Source organism: Chrysoperla carnea (genome assembly GCF_905475395.1).
Source record: "Chrysoperla carnea chromosome X unlocalized genomic scaffold, inChrCarn1.1 SUPER_X_unloc_26, whole genome shotgun sequence".
NCBI classification, from domain to species: Eukaryota; Metazoa; Arthropoda; class Insecta; order Neuroptera; family Chrysopidae; genus Chrysoperla; species Chrysoperla carnea.
This window is the reverse complement of record NW_025408152.1, coordinates 1-7500: the sequence shown is the minus strand read 5'-3', so window position 1 is coordinate 7500 and position 7500 is coordinate 1. Positions and strand designations below refer to the sequence as shown.

The following is a 7500-nucleotide window of genomic DNA, read 5'->3' as shown; positions in this document are numbered from 1 at the left end:
TATTATAATGATTTTAATTGTTTTTACTTATAATCGCTACCATTGATTATACTAAAAAATGCAATCGCAATTGACAAAAATTGTTAATAATTATAATTATAATATGTTTAGTAGGCAACCTTTAAAGCAATTTATGCATAACAGGTTGCTAGCCAAATATAAACTTAATGAAGTATTATGATGGACACTTACATTCGGAATTCATATATTTAAAGAAATAATTTTCATTATTCAGATTCTATTAATATTAGCTATTGTAAATAATATTAATCAAATGAAAAGTTTTTAAATTGTTAGGATGTATTTAGCAAGTTATGCTTTCCATACATAAAATAAAAATATATTATGTATAAATAATATTAGTGCTTGTAAAAGGATTAAGATTAATAAAACTAGATATATACTCTTAATACAATAAAAAGTAATAATTTAAAAGAATGTAAAAATATTTATTTAGCTGATAAATTTAAAATGGATAATAAATTTTAAATTTTTATTAACTCTTATTTATTATATAATATTTATTTGTAATCCTTATGCAAAATAATATATGACTTGAACAACGTACATGGGGGCGTGTATACAATTAATAAATTTAGGTAGAGAAATATATTTTGAATCAATAATTTATAAGTTCACAACAGAATAGTCAGATTTTTATTGTCTATTAAATATTTTTTAGCGAATAACTATTATGTATTACTAGAATATAATAATAATTTTTTTTTTTTTTTTTTTTTTTTTGTTACTTGAATGGTGTATACGTTTACACGGTGAATGTAAAATCAATTAATCAATTTATATAGAAAAATATATTATGAATTAATTATAAATAAGTTCCAATAAAATAGCCTGATTCCCATTGTGTATTGAAATTTTTTTTTAACCAATTAACTATTAATGTGAATTTGTACAATAAAAATTTTGTATTAATTCTGTAAATTATTATATATATTTGCATTATACAGTATTTAGAAGCATTTAAATGGATAAAAATTTTTTAGAAAATCTACATATGTATCACATGTATTATACCGGTACCCTGTCGCAATATAACATGTACGATTTGTATATAAAATAAAATGAAATTTTTTCCCTAAAATTTTTTAATGAATCCCGAAAAATTCTATATATTTCACCTTTATATAGTATTTAGGACTATTTAAAAGGATAAAATTTTTTTCGAAAATCTACATATGTATCACATGTATTATACCGGTACCCTGTCGCAATATAACATGTACGATTTGTATATAAAATAAAATGAAATTTTTTCCCTAAAATTTTTTAATGAATCCCGAAAAATTCTATATATTTTACCTTTATATAGTATTTAGGACTATTTAAAAGGATAAAATTTTTTTCGAAAATCTACATATGTATCACATGTATTATACCGGTACCCTGTCGCAATATAACATGTACGATTTGTATATAAAATAAAATGAAATTTTTTCCCTAAAATTTTTTAATGAATCCCGAAAAATTCTATATATTTTACCTTTATATAGTATTTAGGACTATTTAAAAGGATAAAATTTTTTCGAAAATCTACATATGTATCACATGTATTATACCGGTACCCTGTCGCAATATAACATGTACGATTTGTATATAAAATAAAATGAAATTTTTTCCCTAAAATTTTTTAATGAATCCCGAAAAATTCTATATATTTTACCTTTATATAGTATTTAGGACTATTTAAAAGGATAAAAATTTTTTCGAAAATCTACATATGTATCACATGTATTATACCGGTACCCTGTCGCAATATAACATGTACGATTTGTATATAAAAAAAAAATATACATTTTTTTCTAAAAATTTGCATTAATTCCAAAAATTTTTTAATAATTTATTATAATTATTAATGTTTATTGAATAATTTATTATAATGCATAAATTTCATTTAATAAAATATGATAAAAGCAAAAAAAAATTTTTTTGGTCCCAAAATAAAAATTTTTAGCTGAAAAAATTTTTTTTTTTAAAATTTTTTTCTTTAAATTTTGATTATTCTGTAAAGTTTATGATGTTTAAAGCCATTTTAAACATTATCATATTTTGAGTTTGAAGCACCGGGTGTAATGTCTTTAATATATATGATGGATAGTGCGTGTAAGTTAATGAGATGAATGTATATCTATGTATAACAGTGTATTAGTGGTATTACGTTCAGCAGTCTCACACATATGATATAGTATGGTATAGTATAAGTTGTTTATTTTTCATACTGTCCGTGTATCATTCAACAAAGGTGGTGTAGAGTTGTATATGGCTTGGTATGACGTTGTTGCAATTCTATGGACACTATGATATTACGGAATAACAGATAGAGGAATAACACTTATCGTATATGTATCATTTATGTATGTTGACTGTGTAATGAATACTAAATATAATAAAATAATACACTTTTTAATAGAATAACATTTGTTTCATGTTTTAGTATGATATTAAATGGTATAGAATAGGTTGTTTATTTTTCATACTGTCCGTGTATCATTCAACAAAGGTGGTGTAGAGTTGTATATGGCTTGGTATGACGTCGTTGCAATTCTATGGACACTATGATATTACGGAATAACAGAAAGAGGAATAAAACTTATTGTATATGTATCATTTATAACGTACTTTTATGTTGACAAGAATGAATGTATATCTATATGAAATAGTGTATTTTGTGGTATTATGTTCAACAGTCTTACATATATGATATAGTATGATATAGTATAATTTGTTTATTTTTCATACTCTAAGTGTATCATTCAACAAAGGTGGTGTAGAGTTGTATATGGCTTGGTATGACGTCGTTGCAATTCTATGGACACCATGATATCACGAAAAAACAGAAAGAAAAATAACAATTATCGTATATGTATCATCTATATTATTATTGTATTTTGACTATGTAATGAATGCCAAATTTAAAAATATACACTTTCTTAATAGAATAACATTTATTTTAGTATAATATAAAATGATATTGAATATGTTGTTTAATTTTCATACTGTTCGTGTATCATTCAACAAAGGTGGTGTAGGTATGTATATGGCTTGGTATGACGCTTTTGCATGTCTATGGACACCATGATATTACGAAAAAACAGAAAGAAGAATAACACTTTTCAAATATGTATCATTTATATATTTTATTAACATGAACGCAAAATATACAAAATTATATATATATATACTCAAAATATTCTGGATGGTAATCAGTTTGGTTTATTTTGATATTTAATATTGTATTTTGGTTTTTTTGCTAGTAATGTTTCGAATATGTATATGCTGTTATTATTTTTTAGGTGTACATTGTATTAAATTGTTATCAATTATTTAATGTATGTATACAAAATAATAGCAAAAACATTTTCAATTATTATATAAAAATTTTTTTTTTTACACATGCATATTTATTAATATATGAAATTTTATCTCAGTTTTAATAAATATGTATTGAAATGAATAATAATACAATCTTATATATATTGATAATAGTCTGGATGGTAATCAGTTTGGATTATTTTGATATTAAATATTGTATTATTATTTTTGTAAAAAAATTAATGAGAATTTTGTAAAAAAACCTCTATATGTATATCTTTTTATATCAATATTTAAAAAAAAATTTTTTTTTATTAAATTATTGATTATAAATAGAATAACATATAAATTTTTTTGTCAAAGCAAGTTCATGGGTTATAAGTTTTAAACTTTACACTCCCATATGAGCACACAATATTTATATAAAAATTATTTTTATAAATAATATTACATTGACTCACCTCATACCAAGCGAGAATATTAAGTGTTATTATAACGTTTTTTATTTAAAATTAACTTTTTAAATAAAATTAAAAAATAAATGACGCTTTCAATCTAGCGACGAGTATGAGAAAATGTTTGAAATATTTTAAGACCCATTTGGTGATGGTCTGACAAAAATCATAATTATTTTTTTTTTTTTTTATTCAATAATATTTATTATGAATAACATGTTATATATTTCTTTTTGTAAAAGCAAAAAAATTATATAAATGACATAATAAAATATATATTTGAAAAAAAAAAAAATTAATAATAATATATATATCTCATATGTTTTTTCTATTAATTTTAAAACAATAGAGATATAAAAAAAAAAAAATTTATATCAGTAATGGGTGAGACCATCTGATATTTAAAATGAAATTGTAATAATATTATTATATATTAATAATTATTGTATGAAAATTTTTTTTCTTATAATAAGAAAACAAAAATATCATGTATATTATTATATATTTAATATTATAAATACAAATAGTTCCCTGGTTGATCCTGCCAGTAGTCATATGCTTGTCTCAAAGATTAAGCCATGCATGTCTCAGTACAAGCCAAATTAAGGTGAAACCGCGAAAGGCTCATTATATCAGTTATGGTTCCTTAGATCGTACCCACATTTACTTGGATAACTGTGGTAATTCTAGAGCTAATACATGCAAACAGAGTTCCGACCAGAGATGGAAGGAATGCTTTTATTAGATCAAAACCAATCGGTGTAAATTTTAATTTGCATCGTTTAATTTGGTGACTCTGAATAACTTTAAGCTGATCGCACGGTCTCGTACCGGCGACGCATCTTTCAAATGTCTGCCTTATCAACTGTCGATGGTAGGTTCTGCGCCTACCATGGTTGTAACGGGTAACGGGGAATCAGGGTTCGATTCCGGAGAGGGAGCCTGAGAAACGGCTACCACATCCAAGGAAGGCAGCAGGCGCGCAAATTACCCACTCCCGGCACGGGGAGGTAGTGACGAAAAATAACGATACGGGACTCATCCGAGGCCCCGTAATCGGAATGAGTACACTTTAAATCCTTTAACGAGGATCCATTGGAGGGCAAGTCTGGTGCCAGCAGCCGCGGTAATTCCAGCTCCAATAGCGTATATTAAAGTTGTTGCGGTTAAAAAGCTCGTAGTCGAATCTGTGTCCTACACTGTTGGTTCAATGCTCGCATTGTTTAACTAGCATGTTATGTGGGACGTCCTACCGGTGGGTGGTACAGATTATGTATAAAGTATATTTTAGTGTTATTATTTATTTAATGCATTATATATATTTTTATTATGTAATTTGTCGTAAGTGTTTAACCGTTAAGAGCGGTGGCAGCCCCCAATTGCAATCCCGTCGCGGTGCTCTTAATTGAGTGTCGAGGTGGGCCGGTACGTTTACTTTGAACAAATTAGAGTGCTTAAGGCAGGCTCAAATTTTGCCTGAATATTGTGTGCATGGAATAATGGAATAGGACCTCGGTTCTATTTTGTTGGTTTTCGGAACTCCGAGGTAATGATTAATACGGACAGATGGGGGCATTCGTATTGCGACGTTAGAGGTGAAATTCTTGGATCGTCGCAAGACGGACAGAAGCGAAAGCATTTGCCAAAAATGTTTTGATTGATCAAGAACGAAAGTTAGAGGTTCGAAGGCGATCAGATACCGCCCTAGTTCTAACCATAAACGATGCCAGCTAGCGATCCGCCGAAGTTCCTCCGATGACTCGGCGGGCAGCTTCCGGGAAACCAAAGCTTTTGGGTTCCGGGGGAAGTATGGTTGCAAAGCTGAAACTTAAAGGAATTGACGGAAGGGCACCACCAGGAGTGGAGCCTGCGGCTTAATTTGACTCAACACGGGAAACCTCACCAGGCCCGGACACCGGAAGGATTGACAGATTGAGAGCTCTTTCTTGATTCGGTGGGTGGTGGTGCATGGCCGTTCTTAGTTGGTGGAGCGATTTGTCTGGTTAATTCCGATAACGAACGAGACTCTAGCCTGCTAAATAGACGTACTTTACCGGCATCTCAAGGCCCATCGGCTGTTTGTTTCCCATTTCATTCATTTTCATGTGTGTTATGTATTGTATTTATATATGCATGTATTTTTGAGATTTAACGATCAAGATTATATTTTGTATATATTGTGCTTTATGTTGCATATGTTATGGTGTATGGGTACGCAGTTTTTTGATGTGGTTTTTACTGCCGGCGTACAAATAATTCTTCTTAGAGGGACAGGCGGCATTCTAGCCGCACGAGATTGAGCAATAACAGGTCTGTGATGCCCTTAGATGTTCTGGGCCGCACGCGCGCTACACTGAAGGAATCAGCGTGTCCTCCCAGGCCGAAAGGTCCGGGTAACCCGCTGAACCTCCTTCGTGCTAGGGATTGGGGCTTGCAATTGTTCCCCATGAACGAGGAATTCCCAGTAAGCGCGAGTCATAAGCTCGCGTTGATTACGTCCCTGCCCTTTGTACACACCGCCCGTCGCTACTACCGATTGAATGATTTAGTGAGGTCTTCGGACTGGTACGCGGCAATATTTCTGATATTGCCGATGTTGCTGGGAAGATGACCAAACTTGATCATTTAGAGGAAGTAAAAGTCGTAACAAGGTTTCCGTAGGTGAACCTGCGGAAGGATCATTAACGATATATATAAAATATATTTATTTATATTTTTTGTATTGTTTTTAAATATTCCAAAAAATAAAAATATTATTGATAAGAAATATTTTTTTTAACAAAATAACATATTAATATGTAATTTTCTCAAAATATATAATAGTAATTATGTGTTAAAAGAGATTTATTTTGGTTATGATATCATATTAAAGTAATACGCCAAACTTTTTTTATACACATAATATATCTATACATATAATATAGAGAATATTATATAAATATTAATAATATATTTGTTACATATAAAATATTTTTATATTCAATATTATTATTATTATTAAACAATAATTATTAATAAAATCTATAAATAATTTCTCTTATAAAAAAGTGAAATTTAAAATAGAATATATTGAAATTATTTGTTTATATGTATATAATCTCTATTAAGAAAAATAAAATAAGATTATAATTGATATAATCTATATTTTTATTTTTCTATGTTATATAATAAAAATAAAGAAAACACAAGATAAAATTTTTTTAAAGAATAAAATTTATTTCAAATTTAAATTTCTTTATGTTTTGTCTTGATATTTCTTTTTTTTTATTAAAAGTTATTATGTTAAAAAACAAACCCATTTGTTTTGTACCATATTAATATTATATATATTTTTATGTAGAAAATAATTTATAAAAAAAAAATAAATACATTTCTATAAAATATACCAAATATTAATTATTATATCTAGCTAGCACTAACAAAAATATCAAAAATGTTATGTATATATTTATTAATACCATAATATCTTTAATTTATATATATATATATTTAAAATAAAATATATAATTTATATTCTAGAAAAATTTTTTTATTTTAAAAGAATTTATAAAGATATATAAATTAATAATTTTATTTTTTATATTAAAAATAAAGATTATTATTAATAATAATACTTACATTTAAAATTTAAAAAGATTACCCTGGACGGTGGATCACTTGGCTCGTGGGTCGATGAAGAACGCAGCTAATTGCGCGTCAACTTGTGAACTGCAGG

The 7500-nt window shown here is 27.4% G+C and overlaps 1 non-coding gene across 1 annotated transcript; it reads left to right on the top strand.

Annotated features, from left to right (window-relative positions):
• The first annotated feature begins 4313 nt into the window (after positions 1-4313).
• Positions 4314-6469, top strand: LOC123304165. Its single transcript, XR_006536212.1, has one exon. It is a non-coding gene; the product is annotated as a small subunit ribosomal RNA (ribosomal RNA).
• The last annotated feature ends 1031 nt before the right edge of the window (positions 6470-7500 follow it).